Source organism: Eulemur rufifrons, chromosome 11 (assembly GCF_041146395.1).
Source record: "Eulemur rufifrons isolate Redbay chromosome 11, OSU_ERuf_1, whole genome shotgun sequence".
Taxonomy (NCBI): Eukaryota; Metazoa; Chordata; class Mammalia; order Primates; family Lemuridae; genus Eulemur; species Eulemur rufifrons.
Window position 1 is genome coordinate 10,706,288 of NC_090993.1, and position 27,906 is coordinate 10,734,193.

Sequence of the window (27,906 nt, forward strand, 5' to 3'; positions counted from 1 at the left end):
CGCCCCCGCCTTTTTTTTTTTTTTTTTTTTCCTCATAGGAAAAAGGCCTAAAACTCGATTGAATAGAGAAATGTGACCCTGTGCAAAATGATGCCGGGAGAAATGGGGCATTTTAGTGTAAATGGTCACAACAGTAGACTCTGACAGGGAAGAAAGTACAGCTCTGCTCTCTCTGTGGAAGACCTCGTTTTCTAAAGGCTCCGAGAAATGGTTGCAGAGTTCCCTTTGGCAAAAGGCGTGCCCTCACTGCTCGCTCGTCAGAAATACACGAGCCGTTCGCCCAGCGTGGTCAAGTATAGTCATGCTCCCCAAGCACTTCTGTCCTCCCGTAATTTCCTATTCCCTCGCCCTAAGGGAACAAAAAGATCAGGGAGGTTAACATCTTGCAGTTGTTTCCGGGACTGAGCAGGTTCTTGGCTCAGCTGTGATATCCCGTGCGGAGTTGGACAGGTGGACAGCCTCCTGCCACTTATTTCTTGTTTTATTCTCTTTAAATTCTTGATGTCTTCAGTAATGAAGAATGGTGCCACCACCCAGGTACCAAGCCTCCAACTTACCCCTTGTCATCTCTTTCTTGGATGACTGCAGTTATCTAAAAAGTGTGCACGTAGAGGGTCCGTGTGTCCTACTTTAGTTGCGATGGTGGTGGACAGTCTCGGGAGAAGGCAGTGTTGAGGCCTGATGTGGGACTTGAAGAATAAAGATGAAGAACATCTTTGTTCACGAACAGGAATATTAAAGGTTATAAAGGTATCGGATCTCCCTAAATTGATCTATAGATTCAATCTCTTGAGATACAAAGCATTAACTGTAAAAGAAAAGATGATTAAATCAACTTTATTAAACCTATGGGCTTATGTTAAGCAAATAAGCACTTAAAATGAAAAGAGAAGCCGCAACTTAAGTCATTTACAATACAAATAACTGACAAAGGATCAGTAATCACAATATATAGAGAATTCCTATTTAAAAAAAAAAACTATAAAAATAGAGATTTGAAAAGGCATTTCATGGAAGAGAAACATCAAAGAAAAAGATGTTCTGCAGCATTGATGGTCAGGGAAATATGAGCTAAGATCATAATGAGATTCCATTTCACACCCAGAAGATTTACAAAAGTTGGGTCTGACAGTACCAGGTGTTAAAGAAGATCTGTGTGAACTCACACATGGTTGTGGGTGTGTAAACAGGCACAACTGCTTTAGAAAACAATTCTGTCTTGCACACTTGAACATTTGCAGACCTTAGGATCCAGCTACCGACTCCCACTTGTGTGTCCAACAAACTCTTGCGTGTGGTCCCCAGGAGGTATGTGCAAGAGGATTCATAGTAACATATTCATAATTAATAACTCGAAAAAGTGAAATGCCTGCAGGAGAAGGGATGAATAAATTAGCTATGTTTACCCTAAGGGGTAGGATTCAATAGTGAAAGTGACTGAACCGAAGCTATACTTCACAATAAAAATGAATCTCAGAAATATTAAGGAAAAAAAGCAAGTTGCGAGAGACTGCATATGGTATACTATTTTTATTGCGCTCAAAAGCAAAACCAAAGAATATATTGTCTAAGCATACATATGCAATGAAAGTATATTATAAAAGAAAAGGAAAAAGAAGTAACAGAATGAGAAACCAAAACCTCGCATGGTGGTTACCCATGAAAGGAGGCAACGGAGGGAACGCAGGGGTAAATGCAAGTGATGAGGAATGTTCTAGTTCTTAGGTGTAGCCTTGTGCGTGTTTACGATGTACTATATTATGCTTTATAACTAATATATTAACATAGTTTTATATGTATTAAATGTGTTGTACTTAATACCTGTATTGAATATATTGTTAAAAATAAAAGCAGAGTAGAATGATAACCCAAAATCTGGTATGATGATTTTGTACATGAGGTTTGTAAAGAAAGGAAGAACATTTTAGGCGGAGCAGACAGCAGAAAGAAAGGCAGGGGGGTGGGAGGATGGTGCATCTGGGCCCCTGCTGGCGGCTCCCAGATCCCAGGCTTCCGGGAGTGAGCGGATGGCGGAAACCTTCACTAAGACAGACTCAGTGTGGCTGGACTGAATATGGACAGTTGGATACTTGACTTTGGAATTTGAAAAGAACGTCTGGATTTGGAATTGGGACACTTCATCGTGGAGATGGAAGTCAGGCCGTAGGTGTGGATGGGATCGCCTGTGGACCACGTGAAGAGGAGAGGATGGAGGTGAACTCAGTACAGGCGTGGCGAGTAGGGAAGGGTAGGGGCCGGTGGAGCAGCAGGCGTGGGTTCAAGGACGCTGGGAGAGGGACTGCAACGCCGGGGAAAGCAGGGGCTTTCAAGGCATGTCCGCAGAACCCAGCGCTGCACAGAGGGGTGGGAATGGGCTTGCGGAGGGCCCTTCTCACAGTGAGCCTCGCAAGAGCAGCTTCAGGGAGTCGTGGGGGCCCTTGGCAGACTTCAGTAAGCTGAAGATTGAATGGGAGGTGCAGAAGATTGGTGGGTTCTCTTACAGAAGACCGGAGGTGGGGAAGGTAGGATTGAGAGTGTTTATTTTAGGGCAGAAAAAGGCTTTTATGCCAAGGGTAAAGTGACAGTAGAGAGGGTTGCTGATGGTGCAAAAATCTAATTAAAAAAATTGTTTTAACCCAACTTCCAGAGAGACCGGAGTTCATCTGCCAATCAAAACCACCGTGAACCTGGGAGTCGTCCCTGACCCCTCCTGTCTTAGCTCGGGCTGCTGTAACAAACTATCGTAGACTGGGTGGCTTATAAAGAGCAGACATTTATTTCTTACCGTTCGGAAGCCTGGGAGTCCAAGATCAGGGTACCGGCAAGGTTGGGTTCTGGTGAGGGCGTCTTCCGGGTAGGTGGCAGATGGCAGGAGGGGAGCACGCTAGCTCTGGCCTCTTCCTTGTGAGGGCGCTAACCCCATGCGTGAGGGCTCCACCTCCACGACCTAATTACCTCCCAAAGTTGCCACCTCCAAATACCATCCTACTGGGGACTGGATTTCAGCGTACGAATTGGGGAGGGCGAAGGACACACATTCAGACCCTAACACCTTCCTTTTTCTCAAACTTCACATCCAGTTGGTTCTCAAGCCCTGGTGATTTTATCCACTGAATATCTCTGAAGTCCATCTCCTCCACCCCTGCCCTTGTCTAGGTTCTCAGCATTTCTCCTCTGGACTCTGTATCACTGTCTGCCAGGTTGGCTGCCTGGCCTAGGGTTGTAAGAGTGGGCTCTCTGGTCCTTTGCCCCCCAGCCTCGACCCTCCTGCTGCCCAAATCGCCCTTTCCCCGTGACCTAGTATGTCCAAGGTCCTTAGAGGTGTGCAAAGCCTTCCACGTCCTGACCCTGCCTCACAGGCCCCAGAAGCCCTAGACTGCTGCTGTTTCCCTTCTTGCTCTGAAGGAAGTATCTGCTCACGGTGTCCCCTCCAGAATAACCCCATCCCAGTTCCACCCAGTGCAGGAAAGCTTCTCAACCCCTCTCTCCCCACTCCACCCCAAGGCTAAGTGAAGCCACCCCTCTTCTTGCCTCTATCACGTGGTCTGCTATGTATCATAGAACAGAAAGTATATTCTGATTCCATGTGTGTGTTTAAGGAAATGTATGCTAGTATATGCATTAAAAATGTCTAGAAGAGCTGGGCATGGTGGCACACGAGTGCAGTGTGTAGTCCTAGCTACTCAGGAGGCCAAGGAGGGAGGATCGCTTGAGCTCAGGAGTTTGAGACCAGCCTGGGCAACATAGCGAGACCCCATCTCTTAAAAAAAGTTTAGGAGGACACAAGAAATTCTTAAATAGTTACCTCTTGGGATTGGGGACCAGAGATGGGGAAACTCATGGTTTGGGTATTTCTCATTCTTTCTGCACTGTTTCAGAATTTTACAAATATATATTATTGTTCTTTAAAATAGATTGCTTGGCAACAAATCTAGCTTGAAATGGGGGCTAGTTTGAATAATCTCAGTGAATACTTGGGATATAAATCAACCCCTAAACTCAGCCAGTCCCATTTCTTAAAACTTGGAATATCTAATTCCATTTACACTCTCAATTCTTCAACTATAATTTTCAAAGATGTCTTTTGCTTTGTCCTTTGCTTTTAAGTATTAGTATAGCCTTTTGGAGGCTCACAAAACAAGCAATCTCGGTAATTCTTGCCTGGGAAGAGATCTTGGATAAAATGATTTTTGACAACCTTGAGATTATGTATTCTATGAAATAGAGAAAACAGAAACCAAGCTCATAAATGCTGTTTACCACAGACAATCTCTTCCTTTCATAATGTAAATACATATGGCAACCTGCTGAGTAGGAAGCTTGCAGCAGCTGAGAAAGGAACTTTGAGTTTTTATAAGCCTATTTCTTCTTTTACCCAGAGAAAAGTGACATTTTATTACAAATTATTTGAAAGAATTTCCATACTTACCTACCTTTAATCATGTGACATTGTTTACCCCATTTTAGAAAATAAGAGGTATTGATTTTGTGCATGTTTTCAATAAGAATATGTAAAATCCAGCTGTCTTGGTGGATAATGCTAAATATCATTAATTAAAAATATTTTAATCTGATGCAATAGGTCATTGGGATTTTTAAAAAAAATTCTGCTGAGATGAGCTCATCAAGAAAATTTGAAGGATTCCAGGGAAAAACATCTTAGTGCCAAAGTGCTTGATTATTTTTTAAATGATGCAGCTCTTTTCATAAAAGGTAGCAATTAGCTCGAAGACATATTTCATATTCCTTACGTAAAGCCTGACTTCCAGTCATTGTCAGATTTCTCCTTACGTTGCTATGGGCAAGTACTAATGTCCATTTAAAAACCGCCAGGAAGGCTGAAGGACAGCAAATTCAAGCGACAACTTTGTCATCAGCAGAGCTAAGACTGGTTTCTGGTCTGCAGGATCCCATTTCTCTCCCCTGGACCTTCAAATTAATTAAATCTTGAGTAAAGTTAGGGATTAAATATCGGTCAGTGGATCTATCACTCCTCCCCTCAAAATAAAAACTAATTGGTGAGTTACCAGTGGAAGGGAGGAAGTGGGGCACATCTGTGTATGATTTTTAGTCTCTCAGATTGGCGTAGGGATGAGTTTGGGTACAGTCCTCTTTTGTAATTAGAAAAACCGTCAATAAACTGAAAATAATTTAGAAACCTAATCATGCTTCTCGCTCTGTGCATTGTTAACTAACAGGACAGATGAGTCAAGAGAAAGACCCTGTGAAACTTCTTCGTTTGTTAAAACTGACCATCAATTGGGAAGAACAGACAGAAAACCGATCTTTATCTGAAGGTTAGGGACAGGGAGGCATGGTACCTATTCTATTTGATAAGGGACTCAAGGAAGAGGATATGCAATAGTTAATGCCAGAACGAAAAATTTAGCAATTCTGCCAAGTAACGTAGTAGGAACTTAAATATTTGTTGAATGGGTGAAAGAACATTAGAGGACTAGACCCAAAGCAACCAGCTAATAGTGGTCTCTAGAACTTTTCCAGGCAAATTTGGAGGTTTGCTGCACCCGCCCCAATACAAGGGAACAAACAACAGCACAGAAGCAAATCTGGCCCATCCATCATTGGCCTTTCTAAAACCTGCAACGCAGTGATCGCTGATACTCATAATGGTGACTCAGAAGGACTCCGATATTCCTGCAGTACCTTCTGAATCATCAGAGCCTCGTTAAATTTCAGCATCACTTCAGTGTTAAGTACTTTGTACCATGCAGGTTACTGTATTTGAAGGTTGGCCACCAGAGTAGGATAAATGGGACCCCTCTCCTTTAACCAGAACATATGAATGGATTGAGCCAAAATTCTTCCTCCCCCATCATGACAGATGGCAGAGCTGTTTCTGCTGCCATCACTTGGTGGCAAGAGCCAAGCCTGACACTGTATAAACTACAGAGAGGGGTGCTAAGCGAAGACGACGGTTTTTCAGGGTGAACAAACGACGCCGAACGAGGGTGGTTACAGAACGAGGGAGCGTGTCCTGACAAGGATGTCAGCACAAGCCCCGGAAGCTGGCGGGGCTGGTGCATGGCAGGGTTGAGTCACTTGATGCCGTTGGCATTGAGGGGGCAGGAAAATGCTAATTTTGGACAGTTTGTATCAGATTAGCAGGAGCATCTGACTTAAGAAAGCAGAGTAATTATTGGGTTTTAGCAAGTGAAAAGTGAGGTTTGGCTTTGGATGTCACCTTTACATTTTTACTTAAAAACTAGGTAGGGCTGGAGGAGATGGGGAAACGTTGAGATTTCTGGATGGTGGGACATGAGCATGAATTTTACAAGGGTTTGATGATACAAGTAGCAAACGTGTGGGCATACGTTTTGGGAGAGGAGGGAAGAGAAGGAAAGAGTAACGGGCTCATGACTGCCTAAGCAGAAGGACTTTACCCGAGTGTTTTCCAACCTCACGTTAGAGGGATAAGGCCTGTCTTCTGCAGGGCAAAGGCGGTGGGTGCTCATTCCTGCAGGATGGGTGTTTTGTCACCAATCACTATGATATGAGTATAGACTATGGTTATTCTTCCCTTCAGGTGAAAATCTGAAAAACTTGTATTATTATATGTTGTAGATTTGATGGGTACCTAGTGATCAAAGCCAGGCCAAGATTTGCAGCAATAAGAGAAAAACCACCTGCATTTACCTTATAAACTCTTCCAACGAGTTCTAACAATGGTCAAGAGGAAACACTGGCTGGGCAAATGACCTCGACTTTTGCTTTGGCTGCGATCCCCAGGAGGTAAAATACTTGCTGTAATACGGCATTTGTGCATGCGTTCCCATGCGTTCATTTATGTGTTCATCCATCAGATATTCAGTGGGCCGGATCCTGTGCTAGGGCTGGGTATACAACGGTAGCAAGAAAGTAAATTCCCTGCCCTGGTGCAGAGTCCCATTCTCTGCAGAGTTTGTGGTGAACCGACGTCCTCCAGTGCCTTGCATTGGTCAACTCTTAACCTCGTCCTCTGCTGTGGATTTAAAAGCAGAGGAGGCATCTCCTGGTCTCCCGTGTATCATGTGGAGGAACGTTGCATTGCCAATGCATATTTTAGGCCTCATTCCCAAAATTTCACTGCTACTTCTTTTTTTTTTTTTTTTTTTTTTTTTTAGATGGAGTCTCACTCTGTTGCCCGGGCTAGAGTGCTGTGGCGTCAGCCTAGCTCACAGCAACCTCAAACTCCTGGGCTCAAGCAATCCTTCTGCCTCAGCCTCCCAAGTAGCTGGGACTACAGGCATGCGCCACCATGCCTGGCTAATTTTTCTATATATGTTTTAGATGTCCATATAATTTCTTTCTATTTTTAGTAGAGATGGGGGTCTCGCTCTTGCTCAGGCTGGTCTCGAACTCCTGAGCTCAAACAATCCTCCTGCCTCGGCCTCCCAGAGTGCTAGGATTACAGGTGTGAGCCACCACACCTGGCCTCACTGCTACTTCTAAGTGCAGCTGCCAGCAGTTAGGAAACTTTGTCCTTTCTTTCACTTTTCCCCTTAGAACCTCTAGTTTTTTGTTAATTTTTTTTTCATATCCATATTTATATATATTAATATTTCATGTGCAAAGTTACATTCTGAACCCCAGAAATTCCATAATAGAAATAAATCCTGAAATAACCACATTGCCAAATGAGCTTTTTGCTCCTAGAAATGAAGCCTCAGTCTCCAAGAGACAGCAAGTGGGACACGCTAGAACCCATTTTTTCAGATTATACAAGCAAGGAAAATTCTGATAAACTGTCTTGGACAAAAAATACATTTAGAATATAAAATGGTAAAATCTATTCAACTGTTGAGAAATGGGTAGCAAAATTAATAATACAACTTAATGTTTTAGGAGAAGAAAGACCGTCAGTGTTCCAGAAGAGCATGATCCTGTTAGAAAAGCATTTCTGATTTTCACATTTAATTTTCTCTCCCACTATCCCCGTGTTACAAAGTGGGACCAGATGATTCCCTTTCTCAATATGGTCAATTAGGAAGAGCCCTAAATCTGGTTGAGTCCTTTGCTAACAGTCATAATACCCACAAGGAAATAAATACTGAGTTCCACGGTATTTGCAAGACACATGTTTTTTAGGACAATTAATACTATGAGACATTTTGTTTGGTTTTATTTGGTTATTGAAGCAGTCCATGTGAAAGGATCTAGTCTCCAATGTAGGAATGCCTTTGCAAGAAATGAACAATACGACAAGCTGACAGAATGTATTTAACCCCCTTTTTTATGCAAACGCACAATCCCAAAAGTTCTGGGCTGCATATTTTGTGCTCAGAATGTCTTACACTCTCAACAAGCTGCAGCTATTAAGAGGTTCATTGCTATTTTTAAAATTTAGATCCACACGGTTTAGGGAACAACAATCTCAAAACGGAGTTCCCGGAGAATCATCTCCCTCTGCCTCGCGGAGATTTTAACCTGAATTTAGTAGTAATTGTTCGGTGCGGCATATCCCATTTTAGTCTCCATCAAGCAAGCTTCGTGTCATTGCTTCGTGCTTCACCTGCCTCGATACCAGTTTGCTGTGTGCTACCATTAAAACACCAGTACAGTGTCCGGCTGCAGTACTCTGTCTGAATATTAATCTGTTTGTTGCTATGCAAGAATCAGGTAAGGATTGAGTGTGTGTGTGTGTGTGTGTGTGTGTACACACACATCATCCTGTGTCTTACAAGGCAAGTCCGTGCTTAGCCGTGAGCAGAGACACGATGCGGGGTTGCTTCATGAATACGGATCCGACAGCAGCTGTCAGGCTTCCCCCCTCCTTAGCTCATCACGACCTTTTGGGAACAAAAGTGCCCGGACGTCTCCCCTTGCAGATTAACAAGCTGCGCTTCCGAGGAGTATTTACTGATAAACATCTGCCTTCCAAAGAGAAATCATTTATTTAACAAACTGCTCTTTAGAGATTTATAGCTACAGCTTGCCTTCCTGCTATTGCTCTAAATCATGCCTGCCTTCTTCGTCCTCCTCTGTTTTTCTCTTCTAAAAATTTGCTTTTTAGGCCAGGCGCGGAGGCTCATGCCTGTAATCCTAGCACTCTGGGAGGCCGAGGCGGGAGGATCGCTCAAGGTCAGGAGTTCGAGACCAGCCTAAACAAGAGCAAGACCCCGTCTCTACTAAAAAATAAAAAGAAATGATTTGGACAGCTAAAAATATATATAGGAAAAATTAGCTGGGCATGGTGGCGCATGCCTGTAGTCCCAGCTACTCAGGAGGCTGAGGCAGGAGGATTGCTTGAGCCCAGGAGTTTGAGGTTGCTGTGAGCTAGGCTGACACTACGGCACTCTAGCCCGGGCAATAGAGTGAGACTCTGTCTCAAAAAAAATAAATAAATAAAAATAAAAATTTGCTTTTTGAGCATTGGTATAACTTCCAAGGAGTCACTAATTGCATATTAACATAAGTAAAAAAAAAGAAAAAAGCTCCAACTCACTTCACATAGCTTTCTTCTTCTGTCATAAAGGATACTTATGATAACTAAAATCTATGGAAGAACTTTGTTTATCACATTAAGCCATTCTTGCTGGCAGGGCTCCGTGGTTCATGCCTATAATCCCAGCACTCTGGGAGGCCCAGGCAGGAGGATCGCTTGAGGCCAGGAGTTCAAGACCTGCCTGGGTAACATAGTGAGAACTCCATCTCTAAAATAACACTTGTGTTGGATTTTTAAGGGTACAGATTGCTCAGTAACTCTACTTACATCATAGAGTGTACGTTTTAATATTGTCTCTCAAATTACGTTGTAGGGTACTTAAAAGGGCAAGAACTATCTTTTTCACGTTCTTTGTATGTTTTAGAAACTTTGAAGAGTTTGGAGAGAGCAGACACACAGATGTGTGTTAACTAATAATAGTCTGACCTGAATGAAGTGAACGTTTGCACGAGGGGACTCCTGAGTCAGGTGTCTTTTTGATCTTTTCAGGAGACAGGTGTGTGTTAGCTATAGTGGGCAGACTGTATCCCATATCATTTCATAAATGCCCCCCGTCTCATGCCAGGTGACCGTGGGCAGGTGGCCTCTGCACGGCGTCGTCCCTGTCTTGCACTCACCTTATAGGACAATGCAGGAACTCGAATGCAGCAATTCACAGAAAGCGCTCAGCACAGCGCCTGGCTTCAAAGAAAAATCTTCATTAACTGAAGAACGATAATGAAGGCCCTTGGGAGACGTTTAATTTTTTTCAATTCTTCCCCCAAAGGCACGCTTTACAAAAAAACAGTGAATATAAAACCACACCAAATTACCTCATTTGATAGGCAATGTGTATGAATCTAATTATGAATGCCAGTGGCACAAGAGAAGTTTAGGGACAGGAGACCTAACTATGGTGAGACTGGAAAATTTCCAGAGGGAGCTGTAAACATTGCAGAGATGGGCCGAGGGGCGTTGTCACCAAGGCCGTGCCGCGAATTAAGAGAAGACACCTTGTTAGGTTTTTACCAACTATGTCATCATCATCATCATCATCATCATCATAAGAGTAGCATTGCATTTTTGTATATTAACCTTCTCTGTAAAGGCGGTGTTATTTTAACTTTGGCTTGGTTCATTCCTGAGCAAAGTCTGTTTTTTTTTTTGAGACAGAGTCTCACTCTGTTGCCCAGGCTAGAGTGAGTGCCGTGGCGTCAGCCTAGCTCACAGCAACCTCAAACTCCTGGGCTCAAGCAATCCTCCTGCCTCAGCCTCCCGAGTAGCTGGGACTACAGGCATGTGCCACCACGCCCCGCTAATTATTTTTCTATATATATTTTTAGTTGGCCAGATAATTTCTTTCTATTTTTAGTAGAGATGAGGTCTCGCTCTTGCTCAGGCTGGTCTCGAACTCCTGACCTTGAGCGATTCTCCCGCCTCGGCCTCCCAGAGTGCTAGGATTACAGGCGTGAGCCACCGTGCCCGGCCTTGTGAGCAAAGTCTTAAGTAGGCAACTTACTTTGGTTTTACAACTCCAGACATCTTACAAATGGATTACTCTAATCATTAGGAGAATTATACCAGACATGCTGAGTGGTTTAGTGCTGTGGTCCCCAACCCTCGGGCCACAGCAGGAGGTGAGTGGTGGTCAGGCCAGCGAAGCTTCATCTGCATTTATAGCCACTCCCCATTGCTTGAATCACCATCTGAGCTCCCACCCCACTCCAACTGTCCATGGAAAAATTGTCTTCCATGAAACAGGTCCCTGGTGCCAAAAAGGTTGGGGGCCCCTGGAACCCATCCCATACCTGGAAAAGCACCCCAAATACATTAAATTATATTTGCATTAAGAAAACCCATTTTATTTTATTTATTTATTTATTTATTTTTACTCAGTCCCCGTAGGGACCGTCAAAAATTGCCAATGCCGACTGTATTGCAAGTTGTCATGGCAGGGTATTGGGAAAAGTTTTCAATTAGCAATAATCCCGCCTCGGCTAAACCTCATTGGCTACGATACTGCCACTAAGAAAACCCATTTTAAAACGTTGCAGTTTTCATTATAAAACTTGCTCATTGCAAAAAGCTTGTAAGCTGTATGAAAGTATACAGAGGAAATCAATCCACAATTCCATAAACCACACTTAACCACTGTTGTTTTATGATATTTCCTGCCATTGTCTTTCCTTTTCCTTCTTTCTTTCCTTCTGTCCATTCATGTGCGGGTGGGCTGAATAATGGCCCCTGGAGGACATTATGTTAAGTGAAATAAACCGGGCACAGAAAGACAAACACGTGATCTCACTCACATGTGGAATTCAAAAAAGTTGACCTCATGGAAATAAAGAGTGGCATGCATGGTGGTTACCCGGGGTTGGGGTGGTTGGGGCGATATTGGTCAAAAGATACAAAATTTCAGTTAGATTGGAGGAATAATTTCAAGAGCTCTATTGTACAACATGATAACTATAGTTAACCAGACTGTATTCTTGAGAAATGCTATTTTTGTGTTCTCACCACAAAAATAACTATGTGAGATAATGCACATTAATTCACTAGACTTAGTCATTCCACAATGTATGTAGACTTTAAAACATCATATTGCATACAACAAATAGATACAATGTAGCTATCAATTTAAAAAATATATTAAAAAATAAATAAAAGCAAAAATATTTAAAAACTTTAAAAATTAATAAAAAAGATATTCATGTCCTAATCCCCAGAACCTATGAATATTACTTTATGTGGCAAAAGGTGGGATTACGTTAAAAATCTTGAATGGGAGATTATTATGGATCACCTAATGGGACCTAAATGCAGAGTGTCCTTAGAAGGGCAAGGCAGGGGGAGACTTGACACAGGAGGAGGTAATGTCACCACGATGCAGACAAGGTGCTGGGCTGCTGGCTTTGAAGATGGAGGAGAAAGCCGCGAGCCAAGGAGTGCAGGTGGCTTCTAGAAGCTGCGAAAAGCAGGGAAACAGGATTTTCCCTGAGAGTCTCCAGAGAGGGTACCCCTGCTGACACTGTGATTTCTGACTTGTTTCTCCAGAGCTGTAAGAGAATACAGATGTGTTGTTTTAAGCCATCAAGTTCATGGACATTTGTTACACAGCAGAAATAGGAAATCAATACACCATGAAGCTATCACTTTTTGTATCTATCAACCTACATGCCCATATATCATCTTGTTTATAGGACTGATATCCTCCTATATGTGTATATATTCATGTATTTCCAGGTCTATATTTTTTTGTTGTGGTAAAATACACATTAACATGAAATTTACTATTTGAGGCATTTGTAAGTGTACAGTTCTGCGGCATTAAGTACATCCACCTTGTGGTGTAGCCCTCACCACCGTCCATCTCCAGAAGTCTTTTTGTCTTGCAAAATGAAATTCAATACCAATTACACAGTAGCTCTCCATTCCTCCCTCACTCTCGCCCCTGGAAACCACCATTCTACTTCCTGTCTCTGTGAATTTGACTGCCTGAGGTAAGTGGAATCTCATGGCGTCTGTCCTTTTGTGACTGGCTTATTTCACTTAGTGTAATGTCCTCAATGTTCATCTATGTTGTAGCAAGTGTCAGAATTTCCTTCCTTTTTAAGGCTGAATAATATGGGTTGGCATGTCCCTCTAGGTACTTTTTTCTTCCAGGCATACAGAGGCATTATCAGCCTGAGACAGCTTCTCATGAGAATCTTTCAGTGTAGGTGTTCCCACACCACAAGGCAATACACATTTGAACTCCAGATGCAGGAAAGAAAAGGTCTGTGGTTCGAATTCTCAGAGCAGTATTGATTTCAAAGACAAGTAGACAATTTTGTTTATACATTCATCCATTGACGGACACTTGGGTAGCTACTACCTTTTGGCTATTTTGAATAATGCTGCTATAAACATGGGTGTACAAGTATCTGTTCGAGTCCCTGTTTTAATTTCTCCTGGGTCCATACCCAGAATCCAAATTGCTGGATCATAAGGTAGTTCTGTGTTTGTTTTTTTAAGGAATCATCATACCATTTTCCACAGTAGCTGCACCATTTTATATTCTCCCCAGCAGAGCACAAGAGTTCCTTCCAGTTTCTCCACATCTGCACCAGCATTTATTATTTTCTGTTTTTTTTTTATATTAGCCATCCTAATGGGTGTGAAGTGGTATCTCATCATGGTTTATACATGTATTTCTGTGAATATATGTTTATTATAAGCAAGTTACGAATTTGAAACTTTCCGAGATCATAGGAATATAAAATTTAAGGAATTTTATTTGTAAAAAGGGAATGCTGTGTCCTTCAAATTTTATAAATTTTTTTATGGATGCAAAATATTTTACACATTTATGGGGTGCATGGATTTGTTACATGCATAGAATGTGTAACGATCAAGCCAGGGTATTTGGGGTGTCCATCACCTTGAGTATTTATTATTTCTATGTGTTGGTAACATTTCACATTCTCTCTTCTAGCTACTTTGAACTATGCAATACATTTTTGCTAATGATAGTCACCCTCCTCTGCTATCAAATATTGGGGCTTATTTGTTTTATCTCACTGTATGTTTGTACCCACTAACCAGCAATCTTTATTATTCCCCCTTCCCACCCGCACATCCTTCCCAGCCTCTGGGATCTATCATTCTGTTGCCTATCTCCGTGAGATCAAATTTTTTAGCTTCCACGCGTGAGTGAGAACAATAGACATGTATATTTTTAACTCACTTTTTTTTACTCAATTTCATATCACAATATGCCTATATAACAATTTATTCTAAATATGTACTATAATTTATGTAACCATTTCTTCTTGTAGAACATTAGGTCGTTTCCAATTTTTCAACATTGCAGTTTACAATAGTGTGAGTATAATTGAACACTGAACCTTTATTCGTATGTCTGAGAATCTCCTAAGAATGAATGACTCAAAGGAGCATTACATTTAAAACTATTGGTGTGTTCGACCAAATTGCTTTCCGGAAGGATGTCCCAGTCAGCAGACTATGAGAGTGCTGAGTAGGGTATCTTTTAATAGGGTATCTGTTTTCTCAGGTGCAGCGTATCTCCAGAATAGAGGAGAATACTTGTGAACTTGAAGAACCACAGTAGCAGTTTAGTTTTTCTAAAACTAGAAAACTGACGGGAGAGAAAAATAAAGCTAAGGCAGTGTGAACTACTATGGCAGCTTTAGATAGAAACACAATCGCTTATCATTTTCTTGTTTCTGATTAATCACTTGACAATTCCTAGGCCTACTAGCAGACCATCCTTTACACCTCCATCTTCAATGTCTAAGAAACCCAAAACCATATCCAAAAGGCAGTCAGATTTTCCCCAGTTGGGCATTAGATAGAACTAGAGTCTTATTAGTTCACCACGGACTTAACTCTTGCTGACGTACAATACTGCTGTTTAAGTTTAATCATTCATAATATGGCAGACGTACTTACCTAGTATAGCCATAAAAGTGACCTTGATGGTCTATATCATGGCACAGACTGAAATGTTTGAGGAAGGACAACTGAACGTCTCCATGCTAGGGTCAGCCACCACACATAGATACCAAAGTTATAATTGTTACTTTTCAGCTTTTTTGGTTCACTTACAAAATTTCTTATTAAGATGCTTCCAGGAGAACTGAATTAGGATAGTTCCAACACATTGTGAACTCAGAACACCCAATTCATGAAGACAAAATAAGATAAATATCCAAGTTGGCCAAATGGGAGAAGAGTGGTTAATAACCACAGAGTCATAGAATGTAGAGGGCTGACTTCCATTTCTTGCAATATGACAACTTTATTAACTGAGAATCCTCCTACCAAAAAACACCTGGAAATGATGGAAAAATATAATAAACATCCTTTTAAATGTGTAAGAAAGTAAGAGAAATCTCTAGGAGCAAAGCCACAAATGAAACAGAAAAGCAGAAGTTCAGACAGCCCTGATGAATTTTGCTGAACTTGGTGATTTAGGGGCTCTCACTTTAACAGCCATGTCAGGTAGGGAGATAAGGCCTTGGATCCACAGTAGGAAGAGGGGCAGACGTTCTTATTTAGAGTCAGGACCGTCAAAGGCTTATAACTTCAGTGAAAGGGTAAATTAGGGATAACATCCACCCACTGGAAAGAGAGGTGACAAGAGAGCTTTCTGGTCTCATCTTTTGCTCTAAGTCGAATTGTTTTAAAAATCAATCCTACTCTGAGAATTCTAATTACATACCTTTTCTCTCCTGTATTTTCAGTTCAAATTTGTCTACCTCTGTGGTCTGGGAATCTCACCTCCGGTCTACCTAATAGAAAGAAATGTCTTGAGGGACTCACCTTTAACCCAAGCCTACAGAATTTCAACAGATAGAACTCCACCAAACATAAGCTCACAATCCACAATTACAGGACACACAGGGTAGATGCATGTAAAAAACTGTCAAATAGTTTTCCAAAGTGGTTGTACCAATTTATATTCCTGAAAAATTTAATCATAATAACTAATCCCGAGGGGTGAAAAAACCAACGTCCAGCAAAAGAAGGAGATCCAGTCATTTGTGACAACATGAATGAACCTTCAGGACATTACGTGAAGTGGGATACGAGACTTATTAGCGAAGTGAAAGACTTCAGCCATAGGAGGACAAATACTGCATGATCTCACTTAGATGTGGAATCTAAAATAGTCAAGCTCATAGAAGCAGAGAGGAGAATGGAGGTTGCCTGGGGCTGCAGGAGGGGAAATGGGACCCTTGCTGTTCACCAAGTATAAAGTTTCAGTTACGCAGGATGAGTGAGTTCTAGAGATCTACTGGACCACATTGTGCCTATAGTTAACAACACTGCATTGTACACTTAAAAATTTGTTAAGAGGGTGGGTCTCATGGTAAGTGTTCTTAACATAGGAAAAACAAAAGCAAAGCCAATGTCCGTTGACAGGAAAATGGGGGAATATATTATGGAATATTCATACAGCAGAATACTATTCAGCAATAAAAAGAATGAACTGCTGATATACAGTCAACATTATGAACAAATGGCAAAATCATTCTGTTGAGCAAAAGAACCCAAACACAGAAGAACACGTAGTGTCATGATTCCACTTATATGAAGTTCAAGAATAGACTACAGTATTCCATGGTGATAGAATTAAGAACGGTGCTCATCTATGGGGGATTACCAGAAGAGGTCACAAGAGCAATTTCTGGGATAATAGAAATGTTCTCTATATCTTGGTGGGAACAATAATTCTATGAGGTAAACATTTATCAAACTTCAGTGAGATCTCTACATTGCACTGTATGCAAATTTTACCTCAAGGGGAAAAATAAGGTCGATAAATACTGAATTCTACTTAATAGGTTTGCTTTTGCAGTGGTTTTGCTTAGCAATTCTAAAACGACTTTTATTATGTATGTTTCTCACCGTTGGAGAAAGTAGTTACAAACATGGAGAAAAGATCATTGCCAGAGCCAGCATTCTTTGGTATCTCTTTTTCTTAATCTGAATTTTAAAAAAATCCTGGAATTTGGAAACATTTTGGGTAAATGGGAATTCATCGTGAAATAGATTAGAATAGTTACATCTTTTGATATATGTCAATTCTCACTTAGCATTATTCTAAGACCAAATCCTAGGTGTCTAACAGATTTTGTTTTGCTTTGGAGTTTCCAAAGAATGCCTTTGAGAAATCCTTTCCCACAAAAATAAACAGTGGTTTTTCAAAATATACACAGAGAATAAGAGGAATTTCCTATTGACACTAGGCATAGTCCTTGGTGAAGCCTGAATTGTCTGGTGTTTCCACTCCTAAGCCTCTTAGCTATATTTCTGTTTTCTGCAAAGCAAGAGCAGATCCCAGAAAAGTCATTTTTCTTCTTTTGTAGAAACTTCTTCATCTGGCAGAAAATGGTAACTCATCAAGCCTGCAGCAGGAGGCAACTTTTCAACTCTCAGTCAATTTCATCAACACTAAGCATCCATCACATGAAGGATTGGGAGTGATAACCTTAAAAAATCCTGCTAGGCTACTAGTTATTGATGGTCTGCTCAGCCTGATGGATGAAGGGGTGAGGACAAGTCAAAGCACACACCTGGCTGCCGGCCTGCTTCGCCTTGTGCTGGGCAGGACTTGTGGCTAGAAGGCTCTATTGTTGGTTTTACCAAAAACACACTTCCGTCGTCATGATCAGTCAGAATTTGATCTTAGCTGGAGGTCTGCCCTTCCTAGCCTTGCCTTGGGATTTAGAGAAAAGCTCAAAGAACAATTTACAATGAAGCTTAATTACTTTTATCCTGGCTGTTTGCGATCTACTACAATGGGAACTATTTGGGGGATGATGTTGTTGATTTATGCTAAGAAGAAAAAAAAAAAAGGTACGTTAATAGTATGAAGGAGCGTCTAGGAAGGGCTTAATTTATTATAGAGATTAAATTCTTTTCAGGGGCTTTAGAAACACTGATTTATATTAAAATAATAAATTTGCTAATTACAGTTAAATCATTTCAATTCATTAAGCCAGGACCATAAGACCTCTCTCATTAGCCATGGAACATTAGTGATTAAGAACAATTATAGGTGTCCAAGGACTCCAATAGTCAATCAGCCCATGTATGGCTGGGCTAACCTTGAATAGGATCAGAAAGTAAGAGATCTTTCAGGCAGCATCCTTCTCCCCACATCCCACCCCCACCTCCCTAAGTGTTCAATGCCCTTAGGTTTTCTGCCTTAACACCCCCTAAAGAGTTCCCTGGCCTGTGGTCTTAAGAAGGATCAAGGAAATGGACTGTGCTTTATTACAGCACTTGCAACGTCCTGTTATGATGACTTATTTAGGTTTCCTTCCCCACTAGACTGTAACTTCTAGTCAATAAATTTTTGTTGGATAAATTAATGTATCATTAATAAAAGCTACAAAGAACTGGTACTATTTTACCTAATTCAAAGTCATTAAAATTCACTAAACTAGATTGTAAGCGCCTAGCAGGCAATAGAGTAGGTCTTACCTAAGTTGCATCCCGAGGTATAACTCAATGTCTGGCACAAAATGGTCACTTAATGAATAGTGATGAAAAAATGGTGACAATCTCTTAAGTGCAAAGGAGCCAGCTCTGATGGGAGACTTCAGACCTTGGAGGAGAACATCTGGGATCATGTGGTTTCTCTCCAGGAGCTCCAACAGGGAAGCTGGTGCGAGTAATCACCTTTAACCCGGACCCAGCCACAGAAAGCAGCTGTCTGACAGCAGTGCGTGTCGTGTCCAGGGAAGGTCGGGTCGCACCATATTTGCTGGATTAGCATCTCTCTTTGAGTGGATTACATGAGCTCCAAGGTTCCAGCACTTATTTACTCCGTCACTCACAGAGTGACAAAAGTAAACTGTCATTGTCATCTACCAAGGGCTCAGCAATACCAAAGAAGCAAAAAGAACGTTCCAGAATGAACGTTCTTTCATGAAATGAGGAAGAGAGATTCCTCTTTCCTCCACCTTTTTGTTCTATTCCGACCCTCAGTGGATTGGCAATGCCCCCCACATCGGGGAGGGCCCTCTGCTCTACTGAGTCCCACAATTCAAATCTCGGTTAGAAACACCCACAGACACACCCAGAAACAATGTTTAATCCGAGCACCCTGTGATGCAGTCAAGTTGACTTGAAGATTCAACCATCACACTCCCCACCTGGATTCAGGTCTCTGCTCCAGTGTCGCCTCTTGGAGAGACATTACCTGCCAACACAACCCCTAAAAGGGAAACTCCTCTCTCCCCTCTCAGTCACAACTTAGCCCCTTAATCTGCTTTCTTCATAACACATATGCTATATTATGTGTTCCTTTACTAACTCTCCCCTCTACTAGAGAGTAAGGTCCACAGGGCAAGGGCTTAGTTTTTTTAATGGCTGTGTCTTCAACACCTAGTCAATGTCCAGCACATGACTGGTGTCCAGTAAATACTTGGATGGATTTATGAATGAATGACTGCAGTGTGTGCATGTTTGCTTCCTCCTCCCTCTGTTGTGTCTGTACATCCTTCCCCACCCCACAAGTTCCTAGCACCTGGGAAGTTCCAGAGTCCCTAGAGAGAAAAGCAACTGTCATCTTATCTGCTCCTTTCATCTTCCCATCACTGTGAGAGGCACTTTGAACTGCGTTAGTAGTCACTCTATGACTACTTGAGGAATGATCACGCCAGTTGGCTACCTTCGTTCATACGACATGGGCATGAGTAATGGGCATACCATTCTTGGCGCTCCTTCCAGGAAAAAGCCTTTATGAAGAGTGGTGATTCCTAGGCCTCCTTATGATGGTGAGGCATCTGTTAGTCACGCTGTTTATTTTCATTTCATGTCCAAAGAACTGTTGGGTGTGTTTACATTGAATATTTCATAGACAAGAACTCATATCTCAACCTGGAAAGGCGGTGGGCTGACGGCCTTTCCTTCTGCCATGGTAGAGACTTCCTTATCCCAAATGAAAGATTTATCAGTCCTACCAGCCAGAGCCAAGATGCAAAGGGCAGCCTTCTCCTCTCCAGCGCACCCTCAGCTGGCTCTCAGCTCACCGCTAGCTGCCCCTGCGCAGCTCGTTCACGTTCCAATTTCCATCTGACAGCCTTTCCCTTGTGACTTAGTCACTTCTAATGTGGCTGACAGACCTGGAAGTGCCTTTGTTTGTCGAGGGTGGTGTCAGGATCGTCAAGCTGCTACTGACTTTAATTAGCACTTCTGCAGGCTGTGAGACTCCATCACCTGAAGTGAGCAACAGCACAAAGTTGCAAGAATCTTGGAAATACATTCAGTTTTCTAGAAAACACGAAGGGATCCACTATGACCATCCCTTTGAGAGGTTTCTGAAGTTGTTCTATTGACATGGTGACCCTGATGGTCTACCTTCCCCACCAACCCAAAGTCCTGTGATAATGCGGTATTTTGTGTATATGCTGCGGAATTTAAACACATAATCCAACTTGGCGTTGTCCAACCAACCTGGCTTAAAGTTGAGTCCGATCTGATCAGTTGGTTGTGCCCAGTTCCTCTTGACTAAAAGTGCTTGCTCTCTCAGATGCGTGTTCTCCCCTGCCTAAGATGGTCTACGGGGCAGGGGTGAGGCTTTGGCACATCTTGGGGGGTGGGGAAGAGTTGCAATACTTAGTGGGGCTCTGGTTTTTGGGACTGGCGTCTCTAGTCTTCCTGGAATTTGCACACACTGCTAGCATTGGCAGCTGAAGCCTATAGCGTGTACCTAGTGAATTGTTCTCTGTACCTAGTTAGAGCCTGGCCTGCTGGGACTATATTCCTTCTTTCTTCTGAAGTCTTGGCTGTGACTCCCCGACTCCCACTGGTCTGGGCCTGGGCGTCTTGGCAGCCCTACAGATCCACCTCATTCCTGCTACTGTGACCTTCTCTGGCCAGCCACCTCCCTGCAGACTGTGTCACTCACTGGGATCTTGTAAATACCCCACTTGAGGCAGGCCCGGCTGAGCTCATCCTGTGCAGCCCAAGTGACTCTGACATGGCAGCATCCCAGGTTGGGACCAGGAAGCTTGTCACTGTGGCTTCCTTCCAGAGTCCCAGAGGAGGATGGAAGGAATAGCTTCCTTTTCCTCTTCTTCCCACGGCCCCTCAGGGTGGGAAGGAGAGCTTTTCTTTATTTTCCCTGGGTCATTGCATTAGTTTCCTGGGGCTGAACAAGTACCACAAACCGGGTAGCCTGAACCACAGGAAGGTATTGTCTCACGGTTCTGAGGGCTGGAAGTCCAAGATCAAGGTGTGGGCAGGGTTGGTTCCTTCTAAGGGCTGTGAGGTAGGGATCTGTTCCAGGCCTCTGCCCTTGGCTTGTAGATCTTCGTGTCCACGTGGAGTTCTCCTGTATGGGCGTCTGTGTCCAAATTTCCCCCTTTTATAAGGACACCTGTCATAGTCAATTAGGGCCTGTCCTAATGACCTCATTTTAACTCGATTACCTCTTTAAGGCCCTATCTCCAAATAAGGTCACATTCTGAGATCCTCAGTGTTAGGACTCCAGCCTGTGAATTTTGGGTGGACAGAATTCAGCTCATAACAGTTATTAATATATTCTGCTTCTGCCGTAGACGTCACAGAGTCACCCCCGTGCTGCAGCTGCATGAGTAAATGGGTTACCTTCTCTTCGTTATGGAGCTGACTCTGTTACCCAAATCATCCAGGCTTGACGGCCAACATGCGGCAGAGGAGAGGTATTTAGAAAATCCTTTATTAGAGCTGTAGCCTAGTTGCAAGACCATTGCCTTTGAACTTAATCCTACTTTATGAGTCAAAAGCTGAATATTAATTAAGTCTTACTCTTTGAATTTTTTTCTGTGACATTCTTAATCTTCCCCCAATCTCCACCCCCTTCCCTCAACTGTGTTCGCCGCTAGGCAAAAAGATGCTCTGGGCCAATTAGGAAGAAGATCACACAATTAGAAAGACAAAAAACAGGGGTACAATGTAGGCTATTCGGGTGATGGGTGCACTAAAAACCGAGACTTCACCACTATACAATATTTGCATGTAACAGAATGCAACTTGTACCCCCTAAATCTATTAACATTTTTTTTTAAAAGGGGAAAAAAAGAAGGCAAAAAATAAAGTGTTATATTACCAACCTTTAAAATCTTACCCCCATTGTAACAAATGGATGGGTGAAGTCAGTGTCCTTTGGAGAGAAGAATTAGCTCTTTGCTGTCCCATTCCCCAAGCTGGTTTTGGGTCGAGTACTTATTGAAACCCATAGATCTTCGTTTTATAATAACATTAATTACAGAGAGAATCTGGTATCCAGATTGGAGATAGACAGATATGAAATTAAGGGGAGAAAATTGTGATTCAAGGAAGGAATTGATTCAGGAAGCTACAGAAGTAAGGTCAGCATAAGAGAAAATGTTGAAAGCAAATACAGACTGGGGATGACATTGGAAATCTTTCCACACTTTTCTCTCCTGCCTCCCCCTCCTTTCTTGTTCCTTTCTTCTTCTCTCCCTGCTTCATCGTTTTTTTTAATTTTCCTTTTGCAAAGCTTGCCTTCAGGCCCTGGAACTTCAGGCTGGAACCATTAGTTCTTAGATTAACTATATATGGGTTGGAAGGGCTTTTATGCATTGATGTAGACTTCAAACATTCTCATTGTTTTATGTTTCTGTTTTTATTTTAAAAACAATGTAGCACCATCAAAAGAAAACTTTTACTTATATTTCTATTTTAATACAAGTAATTTCATTTTTCTATAATATCCTCTTAGTGGACCCGTGTACATAAATATTTCTGGGAAATGGTGAGCATGGTGCACAAACCCAATATATCTTCCGACTCTTTCACCCAACATTCTGTCACATTTTCCATGCAACTCCATAACTGACGTCATAATCATTTTTAATATTTGCATAATGTCACAACACACTAATTTCTCTTAGTTATTTTAACCTTTGTGTGTGTGTGTGTGTGTGTGTGTGTGTGGCACAGTTAGTATCTAGTTCTGGAGTTTAACAACAAGTAATTGAACATCTTGGTTCTTTTTTGCTTTTCAATTGGTATTTTGGGGCACATTCCTTGAAGTGGGATTCTAGGGTAAGTGATTGTAAACAGTTCCATGTTTTTATTTGTTTTTTTGTTTGTTTGTTTTTAGACAGAGTCTCGCTCTGTTGCCAGGGCTAGAGTGCCATGGCGTCAGCCTAGCTCACAGCAACCTCAAACTCCTGGGCTCAAGTGATCCTTCTGCCTCCGCCTTCTGAGTAGCTGGGACTATAGGCAAACACTACCATGCCCAGCTCATTTTTTTCTATATTTAGTTGCCTGGCTAATTTCTTTCTATTTTTAGTAGAGACAGGGGTCTCGCTGTTGCTCAGGCTGGTCTCGAACTCCTGACCATGAGTGATCCACCCACCTCAGCCTCCCAGAGTGCTAGGATTACAGGCGTGAGCCACCGCGCCTGGCCACTTCCATGGTTTTTGATACGTATCCATAACATTTATTCCATGGAAAACTGAGAGCTCAGTTTTCTGCTACACAAAATTGTCTTGCATTGCTGGTTTTAAAATTTGGAATTGACTATTCTGCATTATATTTGTACTATATAAATTTATACTTCCGAGTACAGATACGCCAGATTTATCAGTCTTGTTGTGAATAGCTGGTGTGTTCTTGGCTTTGCAGAGAGAGCTACATGGTCATGCCTGAGGGCAGGATTCCTGTTCCCCTTCTGTCCTGGGGACATCCTCCGCCTGCCAGAGCTCTGACAAACGCATCCTGCCACATTCTGTGCATGAGATGGAGCCTGGTAGGGGAGATAGTGTCTCCAGTGTACTGATGTCTTTTTCCAGAATATTTCTGGAGGCGGAGAGGAGTAGGAAGTGTTGTCAAGGCCCGAGAAACAGGCCCCAGCTGCTTCGCAGAGCTCTCTAAGGAGACGGGAGTTTTCCTGGTGGGTTGCTGTCTGTTCTCTCTCAGGTGAAGCCACAGTTTAAATATCTCGCTAATGGAGTTCTTGGGAGGAGCAGAGATTTTACTTTCTTGCTGGAGCCTGCTGCCAACTCTTAGATCCTTCCCACAGCTGGCGGGGCCGACAACAAAAGTGTCCAGAGATGGAAGGATTCAGGAGAGAAAGAAGAGGGAAATGCCTCGCCTTTTCCCTTCCTCCCTCCCTGCGTCTCTTTCTTTCTTACCTTTCTCTGTACTTTGAAAAGCACTTTGCAAAACCCAGAACATTTTCCTTCAAGGGAAGAGCCAAATGCGCGCTGCATGCTTCAGGACAAAATGTGCTGCGCCTACAAGGAGCAGTGGGGCAGTTCCAGCTTCTAGATCCTTCCCCACAGCTGCTCGCTGGCAGCTCCCCTCTCTCTCCTGAGCCTCTGGCCAGCGCAGATGCCAGAGTGATGGGACACGGGGTCCGAGCTCCGTGCAGCAACTGCTTTCTAATGAGCCGTGGAAGGAGGGTAATCCTGTTCTTCTTGCAGCCGCGGTGATGGGGCTGGGCGGGGCTCTGTTGAAGAAGTGGCCAGGTTTTACCCCAGAAAGTACTCCAGGTAGGATGGAGATGACGGTGTTCCCTGTGTGGACTATAAGCCGTGTGGGAACAGGCTTAGGAAAGTGCTCATAAAAAGCTCTCAGTGATGGTTGTCATCGATGCGTGTCAGGCGTGGTGTGACGTGCTCGTTAATTCTCATGTTCACAGTGCTCCAAGGCATCTCACAACGACGCGAGGCACACGCTGCGCTGTTGGCCTGTCTACACCAAGTCCATAGACAGCATAGGAAATGTATGTTGAAAAATATGTGTTTGCACTCCTCAGACAAGGAGAACTTATCATTACTTGGAAACTAGTAAAGTCTCCTAGACCAAGACAGGGAAGTCTCGGCTGGGAGTCCTGTGCTTCAGAGAGCTTACATCACACACACATGCGTGCACACACGTGCACAGATCAGAGGACACCTGGGTGCCTGGGTCCTGTGATCTGGTGCTCAGCTCCACCATCGTGAGACCTGTGGTCTCAACATCTGTCCTTGAGACTAACGGCTGGGGCCATAGGGAACTTCTTTGCCCACTGTCTTCTCTTCCATTCTCTTCCCCTAACCAAGCAGTGACAGTTAGGGTCCTTTGTCTACAAAAAGGAATGGTGAGAATGGGGGCCTGGGATGGAGAGAGAGCAGAGCCCAAGGTGAAGAGCAACATTGCAATGGACACGGGGCCATCTGGGTGCCTTACCTGGCGGTCTAGACTGTCCTTCCCTTACTCCCACTAAAATCAGAGCAAGTTGGAGCAGCAGCGAACAAGCTCTCCCACTCTTGAGTGGACTGTGGGGTCGGCACCGCAGAAATGAGAATGCAAATGGGAGTCAGCAGGTGCTTGGGAAAAGCAAGCCCCACAAAGGGAGATAACAAACTGAACTTACACCTGAGGGCACAAAGTTAATAGAATGATCAGAACAGGATTGTTACAAAGCAGACTTAAAATTGTCAAAGAAGTAAAGGAGGGTGTCGTATCCATAAAGTAAAAATAGGTGGTTATGAAACAACGTGTGGCTTTGAAAAAAAGACTCTTTGGCTATCTTGGAAACAGAAAATACGAGTTTGCAATAGCAACAGATTCTTCCCTGGCAAACCTGGAACACGCAGGAGGAATACTTTTAAAGGTCTAAGGGAAAAAATGTGACTCTACAATTCTGTATCTAGCCAAATGATCACTTAAGAGTGGGGGTGAAATAAAGACATTTTAAGTCCTATGAGATCGTTAGAAGCTTCTCACTCCATAGACTCTACCTGAAAACTGACCAGAGATTTATCCTGATTAGAAGATAAAAGAATCCATCAGCAAGACATGTTATATAAGGTGTAATAGTGAGAAAAAGTCAGTAATATATATATATTTTAAAGAGACTTTCATTACAAATATGGACCTAAATTTGCAGATAATATCCAATATTGGGTGTAAAGACAAAGGAAGTGGGTATCGGGAAGTCTATATATGAGAGAGGTAATAAGTGTGTTAGGGTTCCCGGCTTGCACTAAGGGAGACTATGTCAGGTTGAACCATATGGAATTACCATTTTTTTAATAAGAAAAATGGCCTAATGTTGGCAATTTCACATGGTTCAGCCAAATAGATACAAATTGAGTCCACAAAAATATCCATGAAGAGAAATAGGATACATAACTTGCAAATCAAGGGAGGGGAAAATGGATCGTATTTCGTAGATGAAGAGGCAAAGATGTTTAATAAGTTGCTTTGGATTGAAACCCTGGCCTAGTCCTGACTCCCAGGATGCCAGGATTACTTTAAAATAGGAGGAAAGCACAAAACCACTAAGCAACCACAAAACAAATAACTAAGGAGTAGAACAAATAGCCCACCACAGTCTCTTCCCTCTGTCTCTTCAGTCTCTCACTCTTGCTGGGGGTTACTGCATTGGCACCAGGAAGCCCACCCTAGTGGCTCACACTGGACACTGGAAATTCCCCCGTTGGCAAACAGAAAAGTATGAACAGTGCAGATTGAGTAAAGTTTACATCCCGCGGGGTAAGCCAGTCACACAGTCTGACCTCTAGGGGCCTCCTCAGTCTCTCTACTCTGCAGGGGGCCTGCCTTACTCCATTTGAGCTGCTATAACAAAAATGCCTTGAACTGGGTAATTTACCAACAACAGAAGTTTATTGCCATGGCTCTGGAGGCTGGGAAGTCCAAGATCATGGTGCCAGCAGATTATCTGCTTCGTAGATGTTGACTTATTTCTCAAATGGTAGAAGGGGTCAGGGAGCTCCCTTGTCACCTCTCAAAGGTCCTTCCTCTTAATACCATCACCTTGAGGTGCAGTATTTCAACATATGCATTGGGGGTTGGGGTGCACATATATTCCGACCATAGCAGAGCAGAAGCTCACATTCGTGCTAGGGATAAAATGGAGTTTGGGGCATCATCCCCAAGCCCCAGTCAAAGGGGCAGATCTGGTGGGGAGAGTCAAAGGGCTGGGCGTCCCTAGGTCCTGGTGCTCTTGGGTGGCTCCATCTCACAGTCGGTGCTCTGAACAGGTAGGGACAGGCTCTGGTTTGTGGGGAGAAGGCCCTCCTCTCCCAACACCCCATCCCAATGAAGAAGGCCAAATGGAGGTCAAGGTGAGGCCTAGGGGCACTGCTGAGGGGACTTCTGCTCCACACCCAAGCTGCTCACGGCGCTTACCATGTGTTAGGTGGGGATCTCCAGAGCAACAGAATCAAGAGGGTGTGTGTGTGTTTGGAGATGGGTAGACCTGGCTTTGAACGCCAGCTCTATCATTTGTTTATCGTATGACTTTGACTCTCTCAAAGAATCAGTTTTGCAAAAATAAATTGTGAGGTTTTAGGAGATACGTGGACAGTGCCTGGCACGTCGTAGGCAATCCACTAGCATTGGTTTCTTCCATGTATCTGTCAGGCAGCGAGGAGGGTTTTCCGGGGCCCAGTAGTGGGTACATAAAAATTATTTGGCTGTATCAAAGGAAAGGATAACAACATATGGAATTAACTCAGGTGTTGTGAATATTGGTATTTTGAAATGGATAAAATTGCCTGGATACTTTCCTTCTGATGGTTCATCCCAATTTCCATGGAAAACATGTAACCCTAGCAGGTGTATGTTAGACAATGGAAAGATTTCGAATGAAGAGTCCCGGGTTTATGGGTGAGCTCTACCTGTAACTGGCAGTGTGGCTTCGGGTAGGTCATTTCACCTTTTGGGGACAACTATAAAGAGTGTTGAATCACTATCTTGAATATACTCTCCAGCTGAAATAGTCCATGATTATACACACCAGTGTTTATGTTAGACTAAGGCTTGTCCAACTAAGCCTGCCATTTTATAGTTGACATCAAGTTGTACTATACCATGATGTGTCTCGATGATGAGCCTGTACAGTTTACAGCTAGAACAATAATCATTCCGGACAGCAGATGTCTGGTTTGTAATGACTCTTTCCTCTTAGTGTTCCTTCTGTGTGTAACGGTGTTCTCCTTCTC

The 27,906-nt window shown here is 42.9% G+C and overlaps 1 non-coding gene across 1 annotated transcript; it reads right to left on the reverse strand.

Moving 5' to 3' along the window:
• Window positions 1-11,317: 11,317 nt before the first annotated feature.
• Window positions 11,318-11,458, reverse strand: LOC138393517 (U4 spliceosomal RNA). The gene has a single exon (XR_011235197.1). It is a non-coding gene; the product is annotated as a U4 spliceosomal RNA (small nuclear RNA).
• Between the last annotated feature and the right edge of the window lie 16,448 nt (window positions 11,459-27,906).